This window comes from Gopherus flavomarginatus, chromosome 7 (assembly GCF_025201925.1).
Source record: "Gopherus flavomarginatus isolate rGopFla2 chromosome 7, rGopFla2.mat.asm, whole genome shotgun sequence".
In the NCBI taxonomy this organism is placed as follows: domain Eukaryota; kingdom Metazoa; phylum Chordata; order Testudines; family Testudinidae; genus Gopherus; species Gopherus flavomarginatus.
In genome coordinates this window covers 45,706,014-45,732,226 of record NC_066623.1, presented here as the reverse complement: position 1 = coordinate 45,732,226, position 26,213 = coordinate 45,706,014, and the positions used below count along the sequence as shown (strand labels likewise).

Sequence of the window (26,213 nt, the reverse complement as noted above, 5' to 3'; positions counted from 1 at the left end):
TCATTCTGCAAAGTCTGGGGAGGTGCAGTTGGCTGCTGGGAGGTATAATCCTGTGCTTGCCTCTTGGCTTCCCAGGGGTGGCTACTTGCAACCCAGGAGACGAAGGATGGTTCTGGGTGAAAGGAAGACAAGCAAAGCTCTGGGAGGAAATTTGGGTGCGGGGTGCAGGCTTTCTGCTCGGGAGTTGGGGTGCAGGAGAGGTGGTGCTTACCCCGGGCACTGCAACTCCCAAAGTGACCGGTACATACAACCCTGTGACAGCAGCTCCCAGATCAGCGGGGACAGTGAGTCTCCATGTGCCGCTGCCTGCAGGGGCGGCCCCCAGAGCTCCCATTGGCTGCAGTTCCTGGCCAATGGGAGCTGTGGAGTTGGTTCTCGGGACAGAGGCAGCACATGGAGACACTCCCCCCCACCCCAGGGGATGCTGGGAAATGCCATACACTTCTGGAAGCGGCACGGAGGGACAGAGGCAGAGTGGGCAGGGAGCCACCTTAGTGCTGCTGGCACATCTCTGCACACCCATTGGGGGAGTGGGGGGCAGAGGGCTTCCATGCGCTGCCTGGAGTAGGGGCAGAACACAGAGCTGCCTCCCCTCCCGAGTCTATTACAGGAGTGGGTGAGTGGGCTCTTTTGGCCCGCAAGATGCAGCAGGTCAGACTAGATGATCACACTTGTCCCTTCTTACCTTAAATGCTCTGAGTCTAAAAGGGAGAGGGAATTAAGGGGACAAAAACCCAAACATTGTAATACCAGGGTGATTCCACCTGCTCACAGTATAGTCCTGCCTCTTTATTCCTCCCCTGGGTGTTTAATGATCTGTAGGGCATGGATTCTCTTATTCCATTGATAAACTGTGACTGAAATTAAACTAGTTTCCAGCTGAGGAAATAGCACCTCAGTGCGGTGGCTGGGAATTGAACTCAGGTCAACTGCTTGGAAAGCAGCTATACTCACCACTATACCAACAACACATCTGGTGAAATTACTGCTTATGCTTGCCCAATGAGGCTAGGCCAGAATTGAGGCATTTTCCTGCCTGTTAAAATGTACTGGATTCTCTTTACAGGAAAGCCAAGCACCTCTATCTTCACCTGGGTTTGAATCATCAGCCTTTCAAATAGCCACCAACTTTGTTAATCACAGACACAGGTAACTGCCTTCTTCCCAAGCTTGTCTGAGCAGCACCTGTAGGGATACAACTGGCTAGTGAGGGAGGCGCACTGCTGGGGTTATGAGTTCAGGCCTCACCCAACGCACTGGTTTTCATTAGCCACGGAGCTTCCCCCATTGCTTTGTCTAATTCACAAGGAAAGTGCCACACGAGAGTGATGAGAGTAAACTCTAAACTCTGAAATGCGGTGGTGGCCCAGAGATTGGGATAAGGGGTTGAAGAGAAAAAGCTCTGAGTATAAAACCAGACAGTCTCCAGGGGCAGGTACAGTATAACACCTCAACAGGGAGCCGTGGGGTGGAGGTTTCACTCCCTCTGTGAAATATCCTGAGAGGTATTTGAAGATGAAGATAACACCATGGCTAACAGGTGACTGGCAAGTCCTGGGTTAAAGAAAGGAAGGGACTTGAGTTAATAGTCTGAAGATTTGTGTTACCATCACTGTCTGACCCACCTTCATCTCAGAGCAGGTTTGTACGTTGCTGTGTGGAACGCACAGACTCCTGCAGAACAGGGGCAGCTGTTTCCAAGGAAGAGAGCCTGGCACTTAGGAGACTTTTTACACTTGCTGTTTTGAAGCAATTCACTAAAATAACAGTGGATCTACAATGTCCGGTCCAAAATTTGAGCCTCGTGCTGCAAAAATGCTATTTTAGGATCTAAACAGGAGGCTTTCAGTGCTAAGACACCTGACCAGAGAGTTGGGGACGTAACAGCTGCTGACTCTGAGGGTCCTGGGCTAAATCCACTTGCAGGTGGAAGCGTTTTGATTTGATTTGATTGAAAATGAGCACCAGCTACCAGGGGAGGAGCCCTGTGAGTCGCTGCCATTGGGAAAGGGCAGGGGAGAGGGAGCAAGAGGAGAAAGGCAGAGACATTGGAGACGAGGAATTGGGGGGAGAAGGAGAGAACAGAGAGATAATAAATGATTGAAGCAGAACAGGTGTCCCAACTTGATCCTGCTCATCCAGGTGTTCAGAGAGACAGGTAGTTGCAGGTTTTCCAGTGTCGAGTCTGAACTTTGATTCTAACAATTTGAGTTCAAATATCAAGGGGATCTCCACAGATCTGATCTCTTCTCCCCTCCCCTTTTAGTATTAATTTTTATTTTGACGTGTTTGGCTTAACCGTGATCTTCTCGTTCCCCACCTGTATTGCAATTTGGGGATTATTTTTATTTTGCCTACCTTTTGTTCATGTCATTATAATTGTAACTGCAAAGGAATCCGCAGGAGCAAAAACTGACTCAAACCTTTATTTCCCCATCATGCCGGAACATCATACAAACAGCTCACACAGCTGGAATCATATCATGGAAGGCCAGGGATGGGAGATGCAGGTTTCCAAATGTTCAGTCTGTCTCAGATGGCACACTTCAGCCCTTGTATGCCTCTATCCTGTAGGACCTGCTGGGCTTTGAGACATTTATTGTCTCATTCTATTGATAATGTGATTGTAATACAATGTGAATGAAATTGAACCACTTCCAGAAAAGGAAAAGCCATTATTGCATTGGCTTGGAATCAAACCCACACCAACTGTTTGAAAGGCACCTATGCTCACCAGTATACCACCAAGGCATCTGATAAAAGTAGTTTTACTTCAGGCTCTGTGTGCTGGCAAAGGGGGTGACACCTGACCACAGAGTTAGTGAGCAGGGTGGATGGGCTGGAAGCTGCCTGACAGCTTGGAGCAGAGTTAGGATCCCAGAGTGACTGAAAGGGGCAAAGGTGAAAACAGAGCTCATTGGGAGCTGGCCCCACCCCCAGGAGAGGGGAACTGAAGATCAACTTCACTCACAGAAAAATCTTCGCTGAGAAGGAAGGGTACAGCTTGTTTTAAAGACCAAGTTTGTGTTTGTTCCTGCTACATACGGAGGGGCTGGGTAGTGCTGATTCCAACTCCCAGACTCTGGGAGGATAAGGAACAAATTCAGGCTGCCAGTGACCTGCAGGAGGGAGATGACCTTTTCACAGTGACAGACGCCTAATCCTAAAGGCCTTTGTCTGCCCCCTTCTAGTGACTGTTTGGTACCGGAATGCAGCCACCACTCCTGGGTCTCTCCTGGGGAAATAATGTTTCTGTGCAAAACACCAAAGCTTTTAACAGAAAGGAAGAAAAGGAGATGGCAACCCAATGGGCCTTGCACATAAGGAATGCAACACAAGATGCTTCTTCCATGTGCATTGACTTTTATCCTTGGTTGCAGTGGTGTTGTATCTATGTTGGTCCCAGGGGTCCTCTGGGGGGCACCTGACATTGGTCATTTTCAGAAGACTGGACAGTGGGCTAGATGAATTGATCTGACTCAGTATGGCTGGTCTTATGTTCTAACTGCTGTTTATGAAAGAGACGACCTTTCAGGCTACACAGAACTGGAGCAGGGTGCTCGGTTAGCTCCAAAGCTTGTCTCTTTCACCAACAGAGGTTGGTCCTGGACAAGCGCTTACCCTCACCCACCTTGTCTCTCTTGGACTCTGAAAAGTGTTTTCTCTCCACTCCTTTTGGAGAGAAGTTAAGTTTCCCTTTGGGCAACTATCAGGTTGAAGCAATTGTATTGACTGTGACACTAGAATTGAAGATTTAATATTATAAACAAATGAGTCTAAACCTGAGGTTCTAGTTTTCACATTGGTTTTTCTAACTCAGTTCCCAATTCTCTTCTAGAAAGGCCTCCGAGATGCCTGCCCAGCCCAGCAAAAGTGGCCAGGAGAAAGCCCACAATGCTGCTCTTTCAGGTAGTTGAAGGCTGCTATCAAATCCCCCCTCACTCAGTCAGTCCCCAGCCTGTGGCAGTGCATAGGATTCTTCCACCCTAAGTGCAGGACTCTGCACTTCTCCTTGTTGAACCTCCGCAGATTTCTTTTTGCCCAATCCTCCAATTTGTCTAGGTCACTCTGGACCCAAACCCTGTCCTCCAGCACTTGGATTCTTTACATGCTTTCACAGAGCGAAGAGCATATGTTCCATGATTTCATAGGGCAGAGTTCTGTGCTATCGGGAGCTTTCCCTGTGTGAATTTGACAGGCGAATCAGCATAGAGAGACATTGTGACCTTTCTCAGGGTACTGAGGACTGTGAGTCTCCTTGTTGCCACTTGCCACAAGGAAGAGGGAGTTTTGCATTTGGCAGCTGGATGTTAGTGACCAAACTCACCAGCCTGCTGGAACTCAAGGACCCTCCTCTGAGCTACAGCAGCCACTCTAACCCCTGAGTTCCTTCAGTGTGTCCCCCTCTGGGGTCCAGCCTGGATCACCAGATCCTCGGTGAAATCCTAGATCCTCTCTTCCCAAAGTATTCCAGGTTACTAATTTTACTGTGGACCATTGCTACGGTATCTCACACAGCACTTGAGTACAGTTATTGAACAAGCAAAAAAAATTATTTCACATCGGATAGATATTTAAACAAACAAATGTGAGCGATGGAAACCAACTGTTACCAACTAAACAAAGGCAGAAAATGATAGAAGAGAAAGGCCAGCACAAAAAACAGAGAGAGGAACAATAGGATACTAAAAGGACAATGGTTGGAACTCTCCATTTCTCTCCGTTTTTGTATTGATGGGTACTAGAGCTGAAGCAACAGTTGAGGAACCAGGGTAAATTAAATCAAATTAACTTTTCAAGATTAGCCATCATTTCCTGTATGACTAACAAAACACAAAAACAAGACAACTTTCAGTTTTCCAAAATAATTCAGATTATCACACAGTCTCTTACTCTTTAATCAATAGCTTCACCTATAATTTCATTTTAATTGGTAACATGAACATATTGTGGCAGAGCTCTGACCTTGCTCCCATGGGTCCTGCACTTCTACGCAGTTTATGCTAGCCTCAGTGGCTCACTGTGACCCTCCACATAGCCCTTCTCTCTCTAGGGCCAGGGTTACAGTCTACTGAGCCCTTTTCATCATAGGTCTGCAAGGAGGTTGGAGAGAGAACTCCCACAGTCTCCGTTCAGCCACCTGTCCTGACAGGGGCCTGACTTCCCCTCCCAGGAGATGTTCCTGTAATGGTGGGTTGGGGGGAACCTGGGCTCGCCCTCTACTCTAGGTTCCGGCCCAGGGACCCTAATGGTAGCAGTTGTTGGCAGCCAATCTTTCATTGCCAGAGTTGCTACATTTCCCTGGACCACTTCCCCACAGCTCTCCTGCTTCTCCCTTCTTCACCCTTACCTTAGGGCTTCTTCAACGATGGTCTGAGGGTGTCTTCAGTAACCAGCCCTTCAGCCGCACTTCCTCACCTCTGGCTCCCTGACTCTTCCCTGTATGATTGGAGTGAGTATAGTATCAGCAGGGCCTTAATTAGAGTCAGGTGGTCACATTAACTGAATGGCCTCACCTGACTCTTTGCAGGTTAATTAGAGTCAGGTGTTCTCATTAGCCTGGAGCAGCCCCTTCTCTGCTCAGTCAGTGAACAGAAAACTGTTAATCCAGTGGCCAGTTTATCTGCTTTCTGCTATTCTGCTGTACCAGCTAGCCTGGGTCTATCACAATATTCAAAGATCACAAATTCTTGTCGTATGTGCTAGTTTTCTTTTAATCCCCATTGTCAACAACTGACCTCTGGTTCTTATTGTGGTTTGCCCCAACCACTTCTGTGAGTTCATATATCTCAGGATTTCTGCCATATGTGTTGGTAGAAGGGGTCATCTATGTCGGAATGTTTGCATCATGGAGAAAAATACCTCTCTTTTCACACTTTTTAATCTTTCAAAGTAGGAGGAGGTAGAGAAGTAATGTAAATGCATAAAGCACAAGAGAAACCTCTCTGGTCTACACAAAAGACATTTATCAGGATAACTATATTGCTTAGGGGTGTGAAAAATCCACACAACTGAGCAACGTAGTTACACAGCCCTAACCCCCTGTGTAGATAGTGCTACATGAGCAGGAGAGCTTCTCCTGCCAACAAAGCCACCACTGCTTGCGGGGGTTGCACTAATCAAGTCCGATGGGAGAAATCTCTCCCATTGGCTTAGAGCATCTGTAATAGCAGTGCTACAGCAGCGCAGCTACATTGGTGCAACTGTGCCAACATAAATTTAATTGTGTAGCCACAGCATCAGACACAAAACCATAATATCAGGACTCAACATGCGGAAATCTTAAATCGGAGGCTGACAAATTCGTTGCCTCATTGGTTACCATCATTTCTACAGCCTGAAAGTCCTTGTTACCCAACCAGGCAGCCAGTTTGGGATCCACAGGGAAGGAATATCCTATGAAGCACTCCCTCTTTGCATCCAAACAGTGAAGGATGACTGTTCTCAGTCTAACCCTGGCGTACTTGGGAAGTGTAATCAGGGACACTGAAGTAGGAAGTGGAGTTGTACAAACAATTTTCCTTGGGTCACCATAGCTTCCTTTACTTGGATGGAAACCAAGAACTGGGTGCAGACTCTTTCAACCTCAGCTCTTTCCAAATCCTTGGTCTTGGATAGGGTTAAGTTACACTTCTCTGAAGTAGAATATTTTACAAAACCACTTAAAATCTCAGCACTGTTAATGAGGAATGGCTTCCTGAAACATGCCCAGCTTTTCTTTAATTCAGTGGCACAGGTCCAGGAAAGGGACTGGATACAGGCCTGGATCAGAATCTTCGTTAGTTACCACAGCTGGAGATTCGATTAAAAAATGAGCATTTTTCTGAAGATATTACATTTTCAACACTGCTTTTTTATACACATCTTTAGAACCTACAAAGGATAAATTCGACAAAAACTCCACTTCTATTTCCTCAACATCTGTGTCATGAACGGCTGCATTTCCCATAGCATAGGATTAGCTAGGAGAGATCTTCTGTAGGGCCTGGGTTACAAACACTTTGGGAACCAAACACATGAGCATTTTGCCTAGTTCAAAACCACTTACCATGGAATTCTCTTCCCAGATCATCCGAGACAATATTACCTTAAACAACTGAAATACACTGTGATCATATGCACTTCCTTCAGTTAGTTGGGGTTGTGCTGTTGTTCACCATTTCTGAGTGGAGGTTTTAAATCACTGCTGTTTCTTTGTTAGCCTGTCCAGTAAATTAGAGAGTTCTCTCCTGTTGATAGAACTGCACTTCAACTTTCTCCATGTCATCATGGCGGGATGGGAAAAAAGCAAAGCTGAAATCATAAATGAGGATTTTAGCAAAGGGTCATTGTCTTAAATTCTTCAATAAATCTGAGCTACATCCTATCAAACTGAACTAATATCCAATTGGGTGACCAAACAGCCTTCAGGAAAGACAGAAACCCATATCACAGAGAGAGAATACATTACAAAGAAAGTGTCAAGTGAAATTCCGGAGCAGGTTACATCTGATTATTCAGAACTGGGACAAGAGATTCTCCCACCACATTGTCCTCTGATCCATTCAAACCTGCTTCCCTCATCCCTGTCTCCATAGTCAGTTATGTTATTTACAAAACGTTTAGTATCCTAGCATCCTCATAATAAGGGAAAAACAGCCCTCTTGCCAGAAGTGGCTATACAATAGATGGAACCTGGGATTTAAATTCTAAATGATCACACTCTATTTGGAATGCATTTGAATTCCCCTCCCAGGACTTTTGACACTCATCTCCAGTCACAGCGATTCTGATATAGGATTAAAGTAGTAAAAACATCATCTGCAAGCACAGACAATAGAGAATGCTTCATCACATGACACTTATCAGAAGTGGATGGATAGAATGTGATGAACATAAACTCTGCATGGCCCAGGCAAAAAGTAAAAGTTCTGCAGTGAAGGGGAAGGAGGGAATCTTTGAGTCACCCCATCTCCTTCCAGTGTCATGGAAGCTGAAATTATACTTTTTCCCTGCCCCTACTCCTCTTCATTTACATCTAATTTGAAAAATTCCCAATATAACTGCTCTTCAGCACATCCCAGAGCAACGTGAGAACAACTGGTAATGATACAATCAGTATCATTGGTGACTAACAGTAACTTTGCAATAGGAGGAATGGTACAAATGTGGCGTTCCCTAATTCCTCATAGGAAGGGCACACTCAAATTACTTGTGGGACAATAGAAAGGACAAATTGGTCCATCTCAAAAAAGGGCGAACTGGAAAAGGCAAAAATGGGCCACTCATCTGGACAAGCTGAGGGATAACGGTGCTGCAAACAGTTCAAAGAGCTTTAAAACTTACTATGTGGGTGGGAATCAGGAAAAGTATTAAAGAAAAGAAAGCCTTGACAGCCCTAGAGATTGTTACAATGTTGATCTCCCTTGCAGATTCTCTGATGGTTAACATGGGATGAGAACCAAGAGAAGGTTTTCCCACAGTCACAACATTCATAGGGCCTCTCCCCTGCGTGGATTCTCTGATGAAGGGCCGAACTCTTAATGAAGCATTTTCCACACTCACAGCATGTATACGGCCTCTCCCCTGTGTGAATTCTTTGATGGGTAATAAGGTTTGAGCTGCGATTGAAGGTTTTCCCACACTCACTGCATTCATAGAGCCTTTCACCTGTGTGGATCCTCTGATGTCTAGAAAGGGCTGATCCGTCAGTGAAGCTTTTCCCACACTCACGGCATTCATAGGGCCTCTCACTGGTGTGGGTTCTCTGATGCTCAGAAAGGGCTGATCTGTGAGTGAAGCATTTTCCACACTCACAACATTTATACGACCTTTCCCCTATGTGAATTCTTTGATGGGTAATAAGGTTTGAGCTGTGATTGAAGGTTTTCCCACACTCACTGCATACATAGGGCCTGCCCCTGTGTGGATCCTCTGATGTTTAGAAAGGGCTGAGCTGGTAATAAAGCTTTTCCCACACTCACGGCATTCATAGGGCCTCTCATCTGTGTGGATAATCTGATGAACAGAAAGGCCTGATCTGCGAGTGAAGGTTTTCCCACACTCACAACATTTATACGGCCTCTCCCCTGTGTGAATTCATTGATGGGTAATCAGGTTTGAGCTGTTATTGAAGGTTTTCCCACACTCACTGCATTCATAGGGTGTTTCACCTGTGTGGATCCTCTGATGTCTAGAAAGGGCTGATCTGTGAGTGAAACTTTTCCTCCACTCACGGCATTCTGCACATATTCCTACATCCAGGCTGTAGGGTTACCAGGGGGGCTTGGGGTAGTGGGGGGCAAAGATACCTACATCCAGGCTGGAGGCATCCTGGGAGTCTTAGGGGATTTGTGGGGGCCAAAGACACCTATGTCCAGGCTGTAGGGGTACCAGTGGGTTTTAGGGGTTCTGGTGGGCACAGATATGTATGTCCAGGCTGTATCGTTCCCGGGGGGGTTAGACGTTTCGTGAGGGGCACAGATATCTACGTCCAGATTGTAGATGTCCCGGGAGGGGGAAGTTAGGGGGGTTGTGGGAGTGCAAATACCTACGTCCAGGCTGTAGGGGTTCCTGGGGGCTTAGAGGGTTTCTGAGGGGCACATATACCTACGTGCACACTGGAGCATCCCAGGGGGCTTATGGAGTCTATATGGGGTACAGATACCAATGTTCTGGCTGTATAGGTCCCTCGGGGGCTTAGAGGGTTTGTGGGGGGCACAGATACCTAAGTTCAGGCTGGAGGGGTCTCTGAGTGTCTTAGGTGTTTGGTGGGAGGCACAGATACCTACGTCCAGGCTGCAGGGGTCTCGGAGGGGCTTAGGGTATGTCACGGAGTGTGGGGGAGTCCAGTCCTGCACCCCACTTCCTGGGACTCACAGTGACTCTCAGCCAGCCAGTATAACAGAAGGTTTATTGGACAACAGGAGCGAAGGTTACAGCAGAGCTTGGAGGCACAAGCAGGACCCCACAATCAAGTCCTTCTAGGGGTTCAGGAAACTTAGTTCTGAGTTTGAGAATCCCTGAATTCCAACCACCGAGACTAAAACGGAAAGTGTACTAACCCAACTCCCTCCAGCTGGCCATTTCGTGTGTCCAGCTTCCCAGGCAAAGGTGCTGACCCCTCCCCCCGCCTAGCTCAGGTTACAGGCTGAGCACGTGTCCAGTCCTAAAGTCACCCCCTGCTCTCCCATCCCCCACACAGACAGTCCCTACTTCATCACAGTAATGCACAGAGCATTTCCCGCATGGAGCAACAGTGTCGCTGTGTGGCCAGGCAGGGTAATGCACAGAGCATTTCCCGCATGGAGCAACATTGACACCTTGTGACCACACCAGGTAATGCACAGAGCATTTCCTGCATGGAGCAACAGTGACACCATGTGGCCATGCAGGGAAATGCACAGAGCATTTCCTGGATGGAGCAACAGTGATTCCATGTGGCCACGCAGGGTAATGCACAGAGCATTTCTCTCATAGAGGAACAGTGACACCATGTGGCCACGCAGGGTAATGCACAGAGCATCACGCCTATGTAGAGGCTGTAGAGATCCCTGGGGGGCTTAGGGGTCGTGGGGGGCACAGATAGCTACGTCCAGGCTGGAGACGTTCTGGTGGGCATTAGGGCCTTCATGAGGGGCACAAATATCTACGTCAGGGCTGGAGAGGTCCCTGGATGGCTTAGGGGGTTGTGGTGAGCATAGATACATACGTCCAGGCTGTAGTGGTCCCTGGGGGTTTAGGGAGTTGGTAAGGGTCACAGAAACCTATGTATGGTCTGGAGGATTCCCTGGGGGACTAAAGGGGTTGTGGTTGCGCAGATACCTACGTACCAGTTGGAGGGGGCCCTGGGGAGCTTAGGGGCTTTGTGTGGCGTACACATAGCTATAACTAGGCTGGTGGGAGCCCTATGGGACTTAGAAGGCTGGTGTGGGGCACAGATTCCTATGTAGGGACTGGAGAAGTCCTGGGGAGGGCTTTGGGGGTTCCTGGAAGTCACAAATATCTATGTCCAGGCTGGAGGAGTTCTGAGGGTATTAGGGATTTGTGAGGGGGGGCACATATACCTATATCGAGGCTGTAGGGGTCCTGGGGTTGCTTTGGGGCATTTTGGGGTACAGATACCTACTTCCATGCTGTAGGAGTCGCTAGGAGGATCAGTGGTTTCGTGAGGGTGCACAGATATCTACGTCCGGGCTATAGGGATCCGCTTAGGGGTTTGTAAGGGGCACAGATACATTCATCCAGGCAAGAGGGGTTCCAGGGACCTTAGGTGGTTCATGCTGGGCACAGATACCTGCGTCTAGGCTGGAGGGGTTTCGGGGGTTTTAGGAGGGTTGTGTGGGCACAGATACCTATGTCGATGCTGGAGAGGTCCTGTCATGTCTTAGTGGATTCGTGGGGTCAGAGATACCTACATCTAGGTGAGTCATGGCTACTATGACTCAGCAGGGCCTGTGACCAGACCACATGATACTAAACTCCATTTTAGTACCTGTATTTTTCCACAAACTGGACTAGGAACTGAGTTTGGAACAAAAGGTTCCCACCATATGGAAAAGCTACATAAGGTGGGGTGTGACATCATCTCTTGGCCTCATTCTCCACACAAGAGAACTTCTGGAAACACCTGAGAAACAAAAACGGATGTGTGGGAAGTGCTGCTCCCAGGATCAAGAGATTTCTAGCTTGTGTATGGAAACTTGGGGGACTGCTTGTACCATCAGTCAGGGTGAGAAATTGCTAATTCAAATTCTATTCATCTAGTATCTTAGGCTTAGTCTGAGTTTTGGTTATTTGCTAAATAATCTGCTTTGATCTGTTTGTTATCACTTATAATCACTTAATCTATCTTTCTGCAGTTAATAAACTTGTTTGATGCTTTATCTTAACCAGCGTATTTTGAGTGAAGTGTCTGGGGAAAATCTCAGCTTGTTGTGCACATCTGTCCCATATCGAGGGGAAGGGGAACTACATTAATGAGCTTGCATTATAGAGATCCCTGTGCACTATAAGATGGTATCATTCTGGATTTATACTACAGCAAGTGTGCAAGGTTGGGGAGTGGGAAATTGGCTCTTGTCTTCTATCTGTCCTTGAGTGGCTTAGGTAACGCACTCAGGTAGCTTAGTTGGCTGCATGGCGCCACCTGCTGTTGTGTTGGGTGATAACAGGCCCTGGAGAGGCTGGCGAAATCTCCAGCAAAGCAGTGTGAGAAGGGCCAGCCCAGCGTGAGGGTTAGAGGACACAGCAGTTCCCAGAAGCTCCACAAACTGCCTCCTGGAGGTGACAACCCATCACGCCCTACACTACACAAGTCTCAGCAGGTTTGTCACATGCTGTCCCCTCCCTTTCTCCACCCGAGATATTTCCTGCTTCCCACCACCTCTAGCAATTCCCACCCTCTTATGCATTTACTGCTCCACAACCTCCAAGCAGAACCCGCCACCCTGATAATCTCTTACCTGAGCCAGCTCCATTGCAGCCATTTCCTTGCCCCTGGGAGGACGAGATGATCTGCAGCGAAACATGGATGTTATTCTCTGGCCTGCCGGGGTGAAAAGGGCAAGGTGTGAGAATTCAGACTAGGCTTTTGTCCATTCCCCAAGCCGATTCCCCCCAGCTTTTCCCCTGCTAATGCACATTCTAGGTTCTAGCACACTGTGAAGCACAGAGTGACCTTATTCCAGTACAGGCCTAGCCCCCTCCCACCAGGGTGTAACCCTCTGACACATGGGGAAACCCTCCCAGTAACAGTCTCTCTCTTACACGTATCAAGTTTCCAGACAACACCAAGCTGGGAGGGGTTGTAAGTGCTTTGGAGGATTGGATTAAAATTCAAAATGATCTGGACAAACTGGAGAAATGATCTGAAGTAAATAGGATGAAATTCAGTAGAGACAAGTGCAAAGTACTCCACGTTGGAAGGAACAATCGGAGGCCAGAGAAGAGCAGAAACAAAGGAGTCACTTTGGGGGATTCTCCCTGTCATTGTCCCCAAGGCAGCTGTCTCAGGTTTACAAAGGTGTTTCATGTTCCAGCCTTTATACAGTCTCTCCTGGGAGTGCCCCTTTCATGGACTGGGCCTAGTTTTAGTTTTTGGTAGTTAACAATCTTGGTTTATTGTTCATCTAACCAGTATGTATGGATTGAAGTGTGTTGGAAACTCTGTTTGAGATAACAAGCTGGTGCATGTCATTTTCCGCTGATGAAATGACAGACTTCATATGAGCTTGGGTCGGTCAGTAGCGTGCTGGACAGTGCAAGATGCACATTTCTGGAGGAAAGTTGGGCACTTGAGAATTTGCTGGTTTTCTCCTGAGGTGTAATTCATGAGTGGCTGTCTAGCAGCACTCAATACTGTGTAGCTGGGAGTGAGTTACATGCTGGAGACTGTGTGTTAATTGGCCAAGAGGGGCTGTTCTCGCGGGAAAACAGTGGAAAAGGCACCCCATGCTGGAGGACTGAGGGGACAGCTATTTAACAGTCCAGATGGTACTCTGGGTAACATCACAGACACTCATTATGACAGAGCCTCTTACAACACAGAGAAAGTAAATCCATGTCCCAGAAATCGAAGACTCCAGACAGAGGGCAAGTGTCCCTGGCACTGCTTCATGCTGACAGAGAGGTTCAGAGACAGTGCGAGAATCCTGGGGAAGCTGGGAACAGGCAGCATGGGCTGACGGGGTTCGGTGGAGAAAGGGAACAGGAAGGGCAGGGATATTACTGAATCCAGGATCTCAGCAGTACTAGATGACAGGATAGCACATAGTGCAGCCCATTGGAAAACACAATCCCAACTATACATACAAAATGATGGGGTCTAAATTAGTTGTTTCCACTCAAGAGATGGATCTCGGAGTCACTGTGGATAGTTCTCTGAAAACATCCACTCAATGTGCAGCAGCAGTGAAAAAAAGTGAACAATGTAGGAAATAATTAAGAAAGTGATAGATATGACAGAATATCTCATAGATCATATTTGTAAAAACAGCAAATAAATCCATGATACACCCACATCTTGAATACTGCATGCACATGTCCCCCCATCTCAAAAATAGATATATTGGAATTGGAAAAGGTTCAGAAAAGGGCAACAAAAATGATTAGGGGTATGGGACAGTTATGCCAGACCTAACCCCCAGTTTCACTTGAGCAAACAGGAGATATTTGACACTGTGCAATACGGCTCCTGTGCTCTGTTCCCAAAGTGTTCTGCAGCAGAGGAGGGTCTCTGGTATTATGTGTGTCACTGGCCTATTGGGGTGATGCTGAAACAGGAGAGGGTACAGATGGCATTGTGGGGGTGGCGTGAACCTTCACTCTTCATTTCCCCTTCCAAGAACAGAAGGAACAGGAACCCTTACCCAGCGAGGTCACAGTCTCATAGTTCTCCTGCATGACATCCCAGTAGAGGGCTCTCTGAGTGGGGTCCAGCAGAGCCCACTCTTTCCTGGTGAAATACATAACCATCTCTTTGAAGGTCACCAGCCCCTGAAAGAGTAAAAGTCCAACACTAAGGACTTGCTGCCCCACTCACAGCCCCACTATTTGTGGCAGAGAAGAGTGAATCAAATGGAAGCTCTGGGTGGATCATAGTCAGGAGAGTCCCACCTCGACCTGGCTCAGAGTATCCAGCAAATGCCAGGGTGAGGGGATGAAGAGAGAGCCTCTTATCTCTCCCAGCATATCCATCACCCCCCTACTAGCCACTGACTGATACAGGAGATGGAGCCCCTAGCAGGGTCCAGGGAGAGCTCGCTGGTAGGATGCCCAACACCCTCCTCATTGTGAGGAGCCGGATATGAAGGGAGAGGCAGCTCCAATAAGCCTGACTCATGGGTGTCCCCTTTATATCTCACAGCAGCTGATGGTTAATGAGGTCAGGCTCCAGCACTAGGAGTCTGGTCAGTTTGACTAGCTCCATGTAGGTGGGTTATTTTCTCTCTTCACAAATTAGGGCATTTCCACCTCCAAACCTCCTGGGTCTGTTCCTAGAATCTAGGCCACTTAGTAAATAACTCCCAGCAGGTCTGCCACACCCTGGCCTCCTCCTTTCCCCACGCTGTGAATTTCCTGCCCCGCTCCAACCTCCAAACCAGACTCTGCAAACCTTCCCACCTCTGGTGTATTTGCTCTCCCTTTCCTCCAGCAGGAACCCACCAGCAACCCCCCGATAATCTCTACCTGGACTGACTCCACTGCAGCCATTTCTCTTCCCTGTCCCACGCCAGGCTGGGATGAGCTGGAGCAAAACATTCTGCAGCCTGTCTGGGGGAGAAGGGCAGTTGTGGGCGTTTCAGAACCGGTTTTAGTTAATTTCACATCACAATTCCCCCAGGCCCTTTCCCTGCAGACAGACACCCTAGATTCTGTCATGCTGGGATATGCTCAATCTGTTTATTACAATTTAGACCTGGCCCCTCCTGCCAGGCTAAGTCCACAGACACATTTTTAACCTCCCTTCTCTCTCCCCTCACCCCTTCTCTGAACACAAGGCTAGAAAAGAGCAGAACCAAAGGAGTCACTGTGGGGGATTCCCTCAGACACTGACCCCACGGCAGCCACACCCCAGAAGGGAGAATATGGAGTCAGGAACTGGCTTTTGCTCTGTCTGATCCTTGTTTTGTTCTCTGGAAAGTGGTTCTGCCCCAGGATGCAGCAATACATGTGTCTGGGTGGACTAGAGAGTTGGAAATCTCTCCCCCACATTCATTTGTCCCACTGCCCCTTTCAGTCTCTCCTTCCCCTGTCCTCTCTCCCTGCCCCTCTGGCTGGGACAGTCCCATTCCTGGGGGCTTTGCTCTCCTATGGCTGGATTTCCTCCTGGAAACCGCTAATGGGAGGAGAAATGAGGTGGTGTTGTTTGTGCAGAGTCACCTTCTTGCCAGACCCTAGGACATTCCCTGAGGTCTTTCAGTTACCTGGAGACTCTGGCTCAGAATTTAGTAGTAACAGGGCCCAGGACTGCCCTAGGGGGCTAGGACCAGCTGCAGAAAGTCATCCCCTGGGCCGGGCAGAGAAGAAGCTTTAATTAAGGTCACTTCCCAGCACAGAGCCCCACTGGGGGAGCAGCAGCTGCCAAGCCTGGTCTCCCAGATCACAATGGAGGCTGCAGCATCTGACCCAGGAAGCTGAACCCCAATATCCTGAGCAGAGAGGGACAGAGTGTATGAGCAGCTTCCCCCCTTTAGCTCTCTGTGGAGAGCAGCTAATGGGAGCCCCTCCTCACAGGGAGAATGGCTGATCTCATTTGACCCACTGTCCATCTGGAATCACTCCTTGTCTTTCCATACAGTGACTCTGGAATAACAACGGTCTCAAAGACACCGGATTTCAGAAAGAATGAGTTTAGAACGCTGTGGAAAAGACCATCGTGTGGCAGTGCTGACTCCCTTCCCACCTCCCTCACCCCCGCAGATCTAGGACAAGGACTGGGGGCAAAAATTTTCGAAACGGAACCGAAAGTTCCTGCAGTTTTCAAAAGAGGAGAAAAGTAAATTCTGTGATTTCACGCGAACAGTGTTTGCTAAGTTGACATAAAGTTATCACAGTGACAGGGCACATGACTGGGGAATGGACTTAGTGACCTGGTGACTAGGAGCCAGAACTCTGGTACAAGTTGACCAGAGAGAAGGATCATGGTTAGCAGCAGCCCCCAGACACCCCCTAGTACCCAGAGCCCAGACCCCCCAGCCAGGGGCCCCAGACACCCCCGAGCCAGGATCCCATCAGATATTCCCTGGGACGCAGCCCCCAGAGTCCCTGGCCAGGGACCCCAGATACCCCTCAAAGCCCCACCGGCCAGAGAACCCCCACCACACCATGATTGCCAGGTTGGGAATCCCAAAGGGTTCCCCCCACCAAGAGCCCCCAGCAGCCAGGGAGCCCCTCAAGGGACCCCACCCCCCACTGGGAATTCAGTCCCTCACTGCCTGCCTAGGAACTTCCCCACCCTCCAGAACGATCTACCCTGACATTTGCCTGGGACCCCCTCCTCTGCCCAGTGTGACTCCCTGATTCTTAACAGTGCGACCCATCACTCTGCTTCCCTGGCTTGCGCTCATCTAGTGCCAGGGATCCCCTCCCCCAGCTCTGTGCACTGGGCATGGCAACAAAACCAGGAACCAGCGGGGGAAGCACAGACAGAGCCCCTGGCACAGAACCAGGCTCCCTCTAACCCTCTGTCCAGCCTCCCCAAGAGACACCCACCCCCACTGTTCTGCAGCCACCAGGCCCCCAGCGATACCCACCTCCAGGACCCATAGCCTCAGGGATGGGCACATCAGAACCATCACCCCCGAAAACCCCAAACCTCCACAACCCACCAACCTGACTAGGGTACCCCCTGCCCAGCCACCCAGAGGCCTCCCCCTACCACAATGCCCCTTCAGCTGCAATCTCCCCACACAGACACCTTCCCTACCCCTGCAAGTGTTACCTCACAGAGTGTGAGAAGTGGCTAGAAAGTTAACACCACCTCCTGCTGGCCAGTCACACAGGCAGAGGGAGCCTGGGGAGTGCTTCTTTAACAGGAGAATGGAAGGCCTGGAGGGCAAGAAAGATCCACGGGCTGTCACTAGCAAATAATGGCCACCATGGATCCACCCCAGAGGCGGCTGCATCTTAGCACATTGGGAAACAACCCATCATATTCAATTAGAAATAAAAAACTAGAGAGAAGTGGGGCAAATGTTTGGGGTATTTTATATCAATCTTTGAGACACGCAGAGAGAACCCTGTCACAAACGACATTTGATAACATGAGAGAAAACCACCAAGATAGGAGGGGATTTGATGTTGCTATTAAATAACTAGTGGAAAAGGGGGACTGTTGAACTGGATTTTATATGACTGTCCAATACATAAACAGAATGTGATGGTCCCCCCCGGCCACGGGGCAACCATTCACGTGAGCAGCTCAGAGCCCTTTGAGGAGCTGATTTAAGGGAGGGGGGGAGCTGGAAGGCTCCCTGGACAATGGAAGGGGGCCGCAGGGGAATTGGGAAATGGGGTCTGGGCAGTCTCCACGGGGGATGTGCTCCTCCCTTCCCTTCCCTGCCCTGGCAGAGAACGGGAACCTCATCCCATCCCACTCCAGTGGGAGCCATGTTCTGGGGAATGACCCAGGGCAACAATTTCCCACCCAAACAAGAAGAAATCGCTGCAGATAAAATGGGTGGGAAAATCCACCCCCCATCGGAGAGATTTTAAATTGACATTTGAGAAGTATGGAGAGAAAAGGGAAAATCAGAGGCAATTAGAGATCTGATCATTGGGGGGGGGGAGGAGAATCTACCTGGATTTTATAGCCACGTGTGATAATGAGAGAGAAAAGGGGAAATCTTGAGAGAATGTGTGTGTGGGAGGAAGTGGCAAAAACAGGGACAGGATCCAGTTAACTCACCTCCCTCCCACCCCGGGAATGTCCTGGCTGCACAGAGACAGATCTACCCCCCCACCCCAGTGACCTCCCCCCCCTGCAACTCCGGCTTCTCCTCCCCCCTCGACACCTCTGCCCTCACACCAAAGGGGGGGGCTCTGCCAGCGCCTCCCCCTGAGCCTGAGCTCAACTCCTGCTCCTCCCTCCAGCCCGGATTGTGCCCTTTAGCCCCCCACGAACCCTGCCTCCAGCTGCCTGAACCCCCCCCGCCCACCAATTTCCTGCTCTGCGCCTGCCCCTCCCACGCTTCCTCTTACTCCCCCGCCCCGCTTCAGCCCCGCCCCCAGCGCCCGGCGGAACGTTACGGCTGGTCCGGGCAGGGGAAGGGCAGCGGCTTCAGCGGCTGTTACTGGGTATGCGCAGTGCCCGGGAGTAGCACATTGCTATGGGGAGGGATTTAATACACCGCCCACCCCGCCTGGCCCGGGGTCCTCCCCTCCCCCCCACACGACGGCCGGGCCCCGGCCTCCCCATTCCAGAGGGGCAGGCGGGCGGATCCTCCTGCAGCTCCACTGGGGCCGAGGCGCCTTCAAGGCTTCTCCCAGGCTCCCTGGGGCAGAGTCACTTTCCTGCCCCCCAGCACCTCTCATTCCCCAGGGACTCCGGGTCACAATGTCTCACCGCCCTTCCCCCGCCTGCAGCTCCGGCTTCTCCCCTCCCGCCCCCGCCAGCCACACCAAGGGGAATCCCCGGGCCCCAGTCTCTCTCCCCACCTGGATCCCAGCGGGGCCGGGGGGCAGTCTGTTTCCTGATCACAGGCTCTGGGAATGGAGAGAGGGAATCCTCAGCACCTGAAGGTTAATGCAGCCCTGTGTGCAACCCCTGCTAGGGTGATCCGACAGCAAATGTGAAAAATTGGGATGGGGGTGGGGTTAATAGGCACCTATATAAGAAAAAGATCCCAAAATCGGGACATCTAGTCATGCTAGTCCCTGCTGTTCTCATAAGGGGTCGGCTTAGAGAGGGTTTGGCTACACTTGCAGCTGTCCAGCGCTGGGAGTTAAAGCTGTCTTCCTACAGCTGTTTAGGGAAAGCGCTGCAGTGTGGACACACTGACAGCTACCAGCACTCTGTCATGGCCACATTTGCAGCGCTGTTGGGAGTGGTGCATTATGGGCAGCTATCCCAGCATTCAAGTGGCTGCAAAGTGCTTTTCAAAAGAGGAGGGTGGGGTGGAGTGTGACACGGAGCGTGGGGGAGACAGAGCGAGTGGATTTTTGGAGCTGACACTGTGTCAGCTCCCTACCTGGCAAGTTCAAGCCTCCTCCCCCACCCCTCTCTCATTCACTAAATGCAAATAGCTGCCTTTGTTTTTTTCCTCACAGACCAGATAGGCCGCTGATCCAAAACAGACCCACCCCCGTGCCCACCCGGCTGCTTCTCTCCTCAAGCAAACACCAGCTGTGGGTGTTCCAAAGGGATCCCCCTGCCTCTGCTCATTCACTGCAAACAGTAACTGTGTTTGGTTTTTAGATAAGCAGCTCTGGGAGCCTTGAGCTCACAACAAAACAAACAGAGGCATCACACCAAAACAAAGAGCGTTATCTCTACTTAAAAGCATTATGGGAAGGTTCCGGAGGTCAGTGACAGCATAGTAAGATTAATCACTGTTTACACTGGCACCCCAGCGCTGCATCACCAGCTCTGTTCTCTTTATTCCTCTCGTCGAGGTGGAGCACATGCAGCACTGTAGCCAGGGAGATACAGCGCTGTATGTGCCTTGCCAGTGTGGACGGGGAGTAAATTACAGCGCTGTAAAGCCACCACCTACACTGTAACTCTCCAGTGTAGCCAAGGCCTGAGTTGTAGTAATAATAGCAGCCAAGAATCCTGTGGCACCTTATAGACTAACAGACGTATTGGAGCATGAGCTGTCGTGGGTGAATACCCACTTCGTCAGATGCAACAATAGTCCCATATGGGCTAGTGGTCAGGATTCCTGGTTTTCACCCAGGTGGCCTGGGTTCAACTTCTGGTGTGGGAAGAGTGCAGAGCTTTTGCCCAGAGTGGAGGCAGGAAATGAAAGGAACAGGAAAGGATCCTGCCAGCAGTGGAGTTAGACAGTGTAGGGAGGGGACCCCAGAAGTGGGGGTGGGGCAGTGGTTTGGGGGGAGATGAGGGAAGGATCCCAGCAGTGCGGGAAGTTGACAACCTGGAGAGCACAGGCCTGGAATGGGGACCTGGAAGAGTGAATGTGTCCCTCTAAACCCATCAACTGCAGACTAGGCAGGCTTGGAAGAATTGTGTATTTGTTGGTAAATGTCAATTTCTGTATAAACACACAACCCAATGGCAAAATATTTCCATCAATAATCATCAAAATTGACAGATGGGCAAAGTAAGAAACATGCTGCTTGAGAACTTATCATGTTGTAGGAGCAGCAGTGATCTGTATGCTCTGTATAACCTGTATGCTCAAAAGGTCTGTTAAACTCCCCCAGCTTGTGTCCTTTCCCTCTTTGAATGCCTGTGAAGTGGCTTTCCCACTCTCCTTTGTACCTCCAGTGAATGCCCTTCACCCGGCCCATCTGGCCTGTGGTTGGCTGTGTTACATTCTATTACACCTCAGGGAGACTGATCTTCATCGCACCGTCCATCGCTGCACTGTGGGACACTTACCTTAAAGGATCCTGACATCTCCACTGCCAGGCCTGTCCTGGGAGCGTGAGTATGAGTGTGACACCCTCCCCCATCCCTTCTTATGAGCTTAGCTATCAAGCTAATAAATGTGCTGCTTTCTGCCAAACACTGGGGGGGAGGGGCATTATTAGTCCTCTCTAAGCTTACTAACTGACCCAATTTTTGTAACACAAGCAGCATTGTTTGATCTGTTTTTGTACCAAAGGGGGAGATGGTTGTCTATAAAGGAGGGTGAAGACTAAATGCCTCTGAGGACAATGGGATTTGAACCCATGCAGGCAGAGCATAATGGGGTAGCAGTCCATCACCTTAACCACTCGGTCACCTCATCTGAGCTGTCAAAAAACGGACAGGAGGAGAAATGTAAGGCCGGCAGAGATAGGGACACGAAGGAGTTTTTAAATACTAAGCGTAAGCAGGGTCTGAATGAGCTCCCCTCTCTCACCTAGTGAGGAGCTGGGGAAAGACTTCAGGAACAGACTGTGTTTGCATAGACACACCTACTCTACCTAGCTATGCAGCATGATGGGGCCGCTTCCCCAAAATGACCAGTTTGGGATGGTCTTGGGTTACAAATCACTTTAGGATTGAGTGGAATGAAATGTTATTCTCCTTCCTGTATGAGTGAAGGGCAGCAGAACATACCAAGTCCGTCCTGATGGAGGGGTAGGTGAGTGAGGAATAGCTTTTATTGGACTGCAGAGATGTGATTGAGGACGTCACCCTAAACCCTGCCCCGCTGTGGCCCTTAGACCAGAGAAGCTCTGTGCCCCTGCTGCAGCCCCCGGGCTGTAGCAGGGAGTGGGAGCTCCTCCAGCCCTGGGGCTGACATAGGGGAGACTTTTCCAGGGGGACCTAACTTGGCCAGGGCCCCTGATCATGGGCCCCACTGTCCCCTTGGCAGTGTAAGGTTTGGGGAGGCTGAGCCCCCTTGTCATAAACAGATAGCTAAGGGTTAATGTTCTTTTACCTATAAAGGGGTAACACCAGTAACCTAAAACACCTGACCAGAGGACCAATCAGGAAACAAGACTTTTTCAAATCTGGGTGGAGGGAAGTTTGTGTGTGAGTTCTTTGTTCTTTGTCTTGTGTCTGTGGCGTCTCGGCTATGAGAGTGATTTTTCTATCTCCTGCCTTTCTAATCTTCTATTTTCAAATTGTAAGTACAAAAATAATAAGACAATAAGTTTATATTTTTTTTTGTGTTTACATGTGTGTTGTTGCTGGAATGTTTAAATTGTATTCGTTTTGGATAAGGCTGTTTATTCATTTTTTTTCTTTTAAGCAAATAACCCTGTATTTGTCACCTTAATACAGAGAGACCATTTTTATGTCCTTCTCTTTCTTTTTATATAAAGCTTTCTTTTTAAGACCTGTTGGATTTTTTCTTTAGTGGGGACTCCAGGGAATTGAGTCTGCAGCTCACCAGGGAATTGGTAGGAGGAAGAATTCAGGGGGAAAATCTCGTTGTGTTAGATTTACTAGCCTGACTTTGCATACCCTCTGGGTAAGGGGGAAGAGAGATTGGCTATCTTGGTACTTCTATTTCCAGGACTGGAAACAGGGACGGGGGAGTCCCTCTGTTTAGATTCACGGAGCTTGCTTCTGTATATCTCTCCAGGAACCCAGGGAGGGAACACCTGGAGGGGAGGAGGGGGAAGGGAAATGGTTTATTCCCCTTTGTTGTGACACTCAAGGCATCTGAGTCTGGGGGTCCCCCGGGGAAGGTTTTGGGGAGACCACAGTGAGCCAGGCACTGTATAAATCCCTGGCTGGTGGCAGCTTTACCAGGTCCAAGCTGGTAACTAAGCTTGGAGGTTTTCATGCTAACACCCATATTTTGGACGCTAAGGTCCAAATCTGGGAAAAAATGTTAAGACACCCCTACCCCCTGAGCCTCCATTACGAGCCGCCCAGGCTACCACTGCTCAGTGTGTGGCCAGTCTCTGTGTTTTCTGCTGCTCGTTCTGGGGAGCCTGGCCGGCCGTAGGGGTGGTGCCCCCCTTGAGCCGCCCAGGGCTCCAGGGGTCAAAGGGCACCGTGTGGCAGTGCAAAGGTGCTCACTGCTCTCCCCTGCCCCAATGCTCCTCCATGGGTCCATAGAGGTTTGAGGGGAGTAAGGAGCAACCCTATGTGCTCCATGCATCCTGGTCACTTTTCCCACTTGGGCTGTGCTGTGAGGGGAGCATCAGTAGCTGCTGCTCTCTGCCCTCCCGCTATGCAGCCCGGCTGAGGAAAGTGACCTGGATGCAGGGAGCTCGGATGATCTCACTTCTTGTCCCCACATCCCACAGCCCCTAGGGGTGCCCAGATGAGCAGCGTTCCAGGGAGGAGTGGGGGGCAGCAATGCCAGCTGCTCCATGCACACAGGTCAGTCTCCCCATGTGGGTGCAGGATGGGGTGCAAGGGTTTCTGTGATGCCTATTCTATCAATATCGTCACTCAATACCAGGCACTCAAATTCACCAGTCTTAGTACTTAGACGTTTAGCCTTTGTATTTAAGCACTTCTAAAATGTGTCCAATTTTAGCTATCTGCTATTACATGATGTAATTGAGAGAGACTCTTTCATTTCACTGTTTCTCATCAGAACCTACCTGTACATTATCATCTTCCATCCTCTCCACCTTACTAGGCTATAGAGAATCTCTGTGAATAGTTCCTCTCCTAACGGATGTCTCTGTCTGAACCCTGTGCTCCTCAGCGCCTGTCGGCTTTCCCCAGCTTTGAGGCTGTGTCTACACCGCGCACCTTACCACGGTGCAGCTGTGCCACTCTAACCATGCCATTGTAAGGTGCGCTGTCTGGCCCTCCTTATCGCTGGTAGAGAGCTTCCCCGGCAACAAAGCCAAACTACCTCCAATGAGGGGCAGGAGCTTTGTCACCGGGAGCACAGCTCCACCTAAGATGAGCTGTTCACACTGCCGCTTTTCATGGCTCAAATTTTGGCATTCGGGGAGTGTTTTTTCTCACCGCAGAGAGACAAAATTTTTAGCAAGAAAAGCCGAAATTAAAAAAAACTCCTCTGCAACCTATTTAATTTTACCTTTATACAACCTTAATACTGCCTCCAGTTCTGGTATCCTCATTTGAAAAAGATGTTGTGAAATTGGAGTTAGGGCAGCAAAGAGCCACCAAATGTTCTGAGGGCTGGAGAAAAATGCCTTCCAGTGAGCTATTGAAAGAGCTCAACCTGTTTAGCTTATCAAAAGAAGATTGAAAGGTGATTTCATTGAAATGTTGAAGGGCCTTAATGGAGAGAAAAGATTGGGTATTTATGGGCTCTTGAATGGAGCAGAGAAAGGCATAACAAGACCCAATGGCTGGGAAGTGAAAAGAGACAAATTCATATTACAACTGAGGTACAATAGTCAACAGCGAGGATGATTCACCACAGGAGCAAGCTACCAAGGAAAGTGGTGGATTCACCATCTCCTGATGTCATTTAATGAAGACTAGATGCCTTTCTGGAATGTGTTTGCCCCCAAAGTAGCTGTTATGTCATACAGGAGGCCTGTGACATGAAGGTTAGATGCTCTAATGGTGTCTTCTGACCATGAAGTCGACTAATTTCTGAAAAACTGAGTGTAGCACTGGGAGCAGCGTCTGATGTTTTCCTGTCTAGCCGGCTTGCTGCCTAGAACGAACGCTCCTTGAGTGGGGTGATCCACAGGGAGTAGCTCAAACCTCCAAAGTGCCTGGCCAGGGGCAGGACATTAGCCCAGCAAGGGAGGGGTGTGGCAGTGACATCACAAAGGCCTTTTGCAGGACCTCAGACTATTGGTCAAAGGTGGTGGGGAAGTGGTGACCTCACAGAGAGATGCTGACATCAGCCAGACAGGACAGGGGCGAGGGGCCAGGGAAACCTCAGAGACATCTGTGGCTTTGCTTCAGCACTTTTCCTTCTCCAGGTCTCTCTTTGAGGACTGAGAGATTATTTGAGGTCATGAACGTGAGCGCCAGGAGGAACCTCTTTCGAGTTTCCTCCTTCCCTTTTAGTGATTTTACTAGAAAACAGCCGTCCCTGTTTAGAAGGTAAGAGCCTCCTGGAGGTTTGAAACCTGTTCAGTCTGATCTATCTGGTGACAAGTGAATTCTAGGCATGGAAAACAAGAGCTTAAGGAGACAGAATTTTATTGCGCACCTGGGATTTTGTCCCTTAGAATCGCTGGGGACATTAGGGTTTGTCCTTTTTGTTTCACCTCTTCCTCCATCCCTCCCTCCTCTTCTTCTCTTGCTTCTTTTGTCCTTTCTCCTGTTCCCTTCCCAACAACAGGACGGAGGTGTGTGTGTGTGTGTGTTGCAGTTAAGTTCTCTGCAGCTCCCACTATGGAAGGTCCACCCAAAAATGTGGGACTGAAATAGTGCTCGGGCAGTGATCCCCACCGGTGACCTGGGCCATCCTTTGGGCTCTCTGGTGAGAACCCTCAGCCTCCCGTCCTCAGTCTCTACCCTGATTGATTGAGCAGGGGGTTATTGACAGGGAGGAGACTCAGGTCCTTGTTGTTCTCTTTTAAGATCAAGTAAATAAGTCAGAACCAGTTCTATCTTTGATTAATTTTGCTGCTTCTCTGCATTAATTGTCTCTGAGCAGTTGATGATTCCCTCTAACATTGCAGTTCTCCTCAAATACTTGCTGAATAATTACTGTCACTGTTGTTGGTCTGGAGCTCATCTGAGAGCACAGTATTCAGGTCATTCAATGTCTGAAATTCAAGATCCGATGGTTTGTTTGAAAATCAGGGCTCTTTGGTCCTATTCCCAACACTGCCTCTGACGGGCTGTGTGACCTAAGACAAGTCAATTCTCCTTTCTCAGCCTTAGCTTCTCCCTCTTTCAAGTAGGGATAATAATGATCCGCTCTTACCTACCTCATGGTGGGTGAGGGATGCGGATCCAGTTGGGAGTGTCACTCTAGAAGTAATGCATAATATGAAGTTTCCCATCATGTTTACTCAGAGCAGATTATGACATAATAGATTAGCTGAAATAGTCTATTTTATTTGTATTTTTTTATTTTGAAATTGTTAATAGTCGCAACGACTTAGCTCAGATTGAAGCATCTTATCTAATGGTTGAGATGTAAGTGTCTCCTCTTTGTGTGCGAGGAGAGAATTTAACACACTCTGACAAACAGGAGATGCTTTTG

General features: G+C 49.3%; 1 protein-coding gene and 1 pseudogene across 1 annotated transcript in view; one reads left to right on the top strand and one right to left on the bottom strand.

Annotated features, from left to right (window-relative positions):
• LOC127055902 (zinc finger protein 707-like) overlaps positions 1-26,213 on the top strand; it is a 673,013-nt gene that overhangs the window by 119,300 nt on the left and 527,500 nt on the right. The gene's annotated exons all lie outside the window — the stretch shown is intronic.
• LOC127055378 (zinc finger protein 345-like) lies at positions 8,465-25,940 on the bottom strand (annotated as a pseudogene).